Genomic DNA, 5,601 nt, shown 5'->3' on the forward strand with positions numbered 1-5,601 from the left:
TTTTTGAAATAAAACGAAGTGGGTCGTGGGGGAAGTGGGTTGGGGTTGGAAGGTTTTGTATAATGTATGTGGGTTGGAAAAGTTTTTGTATAATGTGTATGGGTTTTTGTGTATTTTGTAAAAGATTATAAGTTTTAAAAATTGTAATTGAGTCCCAATTTAAGTTAATCACATTTTTAAGACAAGTTTGACCTTGGCTGGTCAAACTTGTTACCATTTCTAATTATCACACTTTTTTGTCACCACAACTTAAATCTCCTAAGTTTCTTTGTGGTTCCTTTTTCCTTACTCATCTTTTCTCTTCTATAAAGTGCAAATGTCCCACATAGGTGGAGGAAAGTCTTTCTTTCCTCCTTATATTGAATTGTGGGTTGTTGAGTTAGGGCTAGAACAAGAGATGGGCCTCGCGCACATGAGAATTGGGCTGAGTAGGCAAAAGTGATGAATTTGCGCACCCCCCCCCCCCCCCCCGCCCCGCCCCCGCTGTGCGCGAGGTATACGTGAGGCCCAAATTAAATCTGGTTTTGCAAAATATTATTTTTTAATATTTTGGGCTTATCCAGAATTGTCCAAGTACATACTTACTAGAAACTGTCCAAATACATCCTTACCTTAATGTGTCCAGATTCATCCCAGGGAATTGATTATTCAGATTTGTAACCTATACAATTATTCAGCCATTATGATCATAACCGTTGGTTGATTTATTTCCTTTTATCTGAACGATCATTTTCTATACCCATATATTCTTTAGGTCTGCCTTGGTGAGATACACAGAAAAAAACACAAACTCTTCTCTTCTTCATACTTTTTTTCTCTTTCTAGTTTAAAGCCAGGTTTTGTATACTTCCAACCACCACCGGTGCGAGTGTTCGGGGAATTTTGTTGTGGAACCTTGGGGAGCGTCTCGAGCTAAACAATTTGCATCGTGGTCGGTCCGAACCACATGAGGACTGAGGAGGCTAACCGTCTTAAAGATAAGATGGAAGCTCTTTCCCTTAATTCTCCTAAAGCTAACCTTGTGCAAACTTCTGGTACTGTTGTGAAAGACAGGTTCAAAGGCAAACAGAAGAAAGTCCCGAAAAAGGGAAATAGGAAGAAGAAGAATCACTTCAATAAGCCGGAAAGCCAAATCCAGAAGTTCAAGGGACCTTGTTTCGTCTGTGGGAAACTTGGTCACAGGGCTGCTCAGTGTAATCAAAGACAAGGGCAAAACTCGAAGCAGGGAGGACAAGGTGCTGCCCAAGCCAATCTTGCTAAGGGGAATGAAGTTATTGCTGCTGTGGTCGTTGAGGCGAATCTGGTGGCTAACAAGACTGATTGGGTTCTGGACACAGGTGCTTCAAGGCATCTTTGCGCTAATAAGGAGCTATTTCATAACTTTGAGGAGTCTACTGATGGCGAGTGTGTCTACATGGGTAACTCTACTACTGCTGGAGTTATGGGTAAAGGAAAAAAGCATACTTAAGTTAACTTCTGGAAAAATTTTAGCCTTGAACAATGTTCTGTATGTACCCTCCCTTCGTAGAAACTTAGTTTCTAGAGCACTTCTCAACAAAGCAGGCCTTAAACTTGTTTTTGAAGCTGATAAAATAATTATTTCTCGTGGAGGAGACTTTGTTGGGAAGGGGTATCTTAGTGGGGGTTTATTTGTACTGAACATTGTTCAAGAGCTTATCAATAATGAAAATATTTCCAGTTCTGCTTATATTGCTAAGTCTGTTGATTTATGGCATGATAGACTAGGTCATGTTAATATTGCTTCTATTAAAAGACTTAGAAAAATGGAATTAATCCCTGCGGTAAAAGTTGATGAATTTTCTAAATATCCTGTGTGTAGAGAAGAAAAACATGCTAAGAAACCATTCAAATCTGTTACTAGTAGAAAGACAGAATTGCATGAACTAGTACATTCAGACTTAGCTAATTTTAAGAACACAGTTAGTAAAGGTGGAAAGAAGTATTACATTACTTTTGTTGATATACACTAAGGTATATCTTCTTAAGTCTAAAGATGAGGCAGAGAGCATGTTTTTGAAATTCAAAGCAGAAGTAGAAAACCAATCAGACAAAAAAACCAAGAGACTTAGATCTGATAGGGGCGGTGAATATAGTACCAATACTCTAGAGGATTTTTGTGAGAAAATGGTATTATGCATGAAGTTAGTGCTCCCTATACTCCCTAACAAAATGGTGTATCTGAACGCAAAAACCGAACCCTTAAGGAAATGATGAACTCTATGCTTTTAAGTTCGGGTCGACAAATCTGACAACATGTGGGGGGAAACTGTTTTGTCTGCCTGTTATATTCTTAATAGAGTCCCTCATAAGAATTTATACAAGACTCCATATGAGTTGTGGAAAGGGTTTTCCCCTAACTTGAAGTTTTTGAAAGTGTGGGGGTGTTTGGCTAAAGTTGGTCTACCTGATTTCAAATGGGTAAATGTAGGATCTAAAACTTTTGATACTGTTTTTATTGGTTATGCTCAAAATAGTGCTGCTTATAGATTTATGTCTTTGAATGATTATTCTATTTGTGAATCTAGAGATGTAGAATTTTTTGAGCATGTTTTCCCATTGAAAAATAATGTACCTAGTGATGTGCAAAATAATGCTTCTACATCTATATCTGTTAAGTCTCATGTTGTGCCTTCTTCTAATGTTGTTGATAATGAGCATGAAATTGAACTTAGAAGAAGTAAAAGACGTAGAATTGAGACTAGTTTTGGTCCTGATTTTATTACTGCTTTCTTGACTGAGAATTGTGATATTGATGTTTTAAATGATGAATTAGTGTCTATTTACTTAATGGAGGAAGACCCTAAAACTTATGATGAAGCAATGAGGTCAATAGATGCTATGTTTTGGAAAGAGGCCATTAAAAGTGAATTAGACTCTATAGTTTCTAATCACACTTGGGACTTGCATGATTTGCCTAAAGGTTCTAGACCCATAAGTAGCAAGTGGATATTTAAAAAGAAATTGAGACCTGATGATACAATTGATAAATATAAGGCTAGACTTGTAATTAGGGGCTTTACCCAAAAGCAAGGTATTGATTACTTTGATACTTATTCTCCTGTGACTAAAATAGCGACCATTAGAACTCTTATTGCCTTAACCGCTATTCATAATTTAGTGGTACACCAAACAGATGTTAAAACGGCTTTTCTAAATGGTGATTTAGAGGAAGAGATCTATATGACTCAACCTGAAGGTTTTGTGGCCCGGGACAGGAAGATAAAGTATGCAAATTGAGAAAGTCCTTGTATGGCCTAAAGCAGGCTCCTCAGCAGTGGTATGAAAAGTTCAATTGCACATTAGTGGCTAATGGTTTTGTTGTTAATGCTTCTGATACCTGTGTTTATTCTAAAATAATAGGATCAGATTGTGTGATTATATGTTTATATGTGGATGGCATGTTAATCTTTGGCCCTAATGTGAATGTTGTTAATGAGACTAAGAATTTTTTTGTGTTCTAAGTTTGAAATGAAAGACCTTAGAGAAGCGAGATGTGATTTTAGGCATTAAAATCAAAAGAGCGTTAATGGCTTTTCTTTGTGTCGGTCTCATTACATTGAGAAGATGTTAAAAAGTTTGATTGTTTTGATGTTGCTCCGGTAAGAGCTAGCATGATCCTAGCATACACTTGAAAAGAATAAAGAATCCGGTGTTTCTCAAATTGAATATGCTACGATAATTGGGAGTGTAATGTTTCTCATGAACTATACTCGGCCTGATATAGCTTATCTTTGTTAGTAGATTGAGTAGATATACTCATAATCCGATGATAGTGAACATTGGAATGCTCTTTATCGTTTTTTAAGGTATTTGAGAGGTACTATGGATTGGTGTTTGCATTTTAATAAATTTCTTGTTTTAGAAGGTTTTGTGATGGCGGGTAGCCCGACAATGATGAAGTTAATGGCTATGTGTTTACTTTGGGTGCAGGTGCTATTTCATGGAAGTCCTCCAAACAGACTTGTATAGTACATTCTACTATGGAGTCTGAGTTTATTGCTCTTGAGTTGGCAGGGCAAGAAGTTGAGTGGTTGAGAAACCTTTTGGCAGATGTGCCATTGTGGGGAAGACAAGCTTCACAAGTCTCCTTACATTGTGACTCACAGGCGGCAATTGGGATTGCTAAGAATAGTGTATACAATGGTAAAAGGAAACATATTCGCATCAGACATGGTGCAGTTAAATAGTTGTTGAAACATGGTATTATCTCCTTGGAATATGTAAAGTCCGAAAGAAATTTGGCGGATCCTTTAACCAAGGGTTTAGCAAGGAAAATGATCCTTGAAACATTGAGGGGGATGTGGCTAAAGCCTATCGATTGAGGTAATATGGTGGATACCCAGTTGTGGTCAAACGAAGCCATATAGGCCATCAATAAACACTAAATTTCCTATCCCTATGGCGTGTAGTAGTGTTTATAAGGTTGAGCTTTTTGCTCTTAATGATTTCATAGCCTTAAGGTGGTCTATGAGATAGACTTGATGGAATCATCTACGTGAGTGTAAAGGTGTGGTCGCCTTTCATGAAAGACTTAGGCGGTCTTTCTAAAGCACTCATTGGACCCAAGGTGTGTGCATGGCCATAAAAGCACTTTTGTGAGTATCGTGGTGTTTGCATAAAACTAAGGATATAGTATGTGTTGTGGGGGTCTCAACTCATGTCCATTTAGTTCAAGAGTACTTCACTTTTTGGATATTTGCTGTTACCTCATTTTTCACTACGTGTTAATTCAAATCGAAAGATATTGACACTTAAGTACATGTTCCTTCTTTTGCCCAGAAATTATTCCTATTCTTTATCTTTGCATTAGTGGGGGATTGTGAGAGTTATTATTGCTATTCTAGTCAATTCTATGTTGGTAATGCAAAGCCAAAGTTTCTTTGTGATTCCTTTTTCCTTACTCATCTTTTCTCTTCTATAAAGTGCAAATGTCCCACATAGGTGGAGGAAAGTATTTCTTTCCTCCTTATATTGATTGTGGGTTATTGGGTTAGTAAATGTGCTAGAACAAGAGATGGGCCTCGCGCACGTGAGAATTGGGCTCAGTAGGCAAAAGTGATGAATTTCCCCCCCCCCCCCCCTCTGCGCGCGAGGTATACTTGAGGCCCAATAAGATACACAGAAAAAAACACAAACTCTTCTCTTCTTCATACGTTTTTCTCTTTCTAGTTTCTGGCCAACAGTTTTGTGCAAGTTCTATACTTCCAAACTCCAGTGCAGGTGTTCGGGAGTTGTTGTGGAACCTTGGGGAGCGTACCGGGCTAAACGATTTGCACCGTGGTCTGTCCGAAAATTGCTTTCAAGGCAGTGGCTTGCCACTACACAACTGTGGTTTAATAATTTGTTTTCTTCCTTTCCTTGTAACTGATCTGTATTGTTTTACTAACAATGGCGAATAATGGCACACATCAAGGTCTGAGCCAAATTGAGCAAGGCCGGCCACTTCGCGATATTGTGCCAATTCCAATTTTGAACTACCGCAGACTTGTTTTGGCAAAGTCACTTTGAAGACCATCAACAAGAACTTGCATGAAAATGAATGTACCGACCTTCAACTTCAAGTTCATACAAGCAACTAAT

This window comes from Lycium ferocissimum, chromosome 5 (genome assembly GCF_029784015.1).
Source record: "Lycium ferocissimum isolate CSIRO_LF1 chromosome 5, AGI_CSIRO_Lferr_CH_V1, whole genome shotgun sequence".
NCBI lineage: Eukaryota > Viridiplantae > Streptophyta > Magnoliopsida > Solanales > Solanaceae > Lycium > Lycium ferocissimum.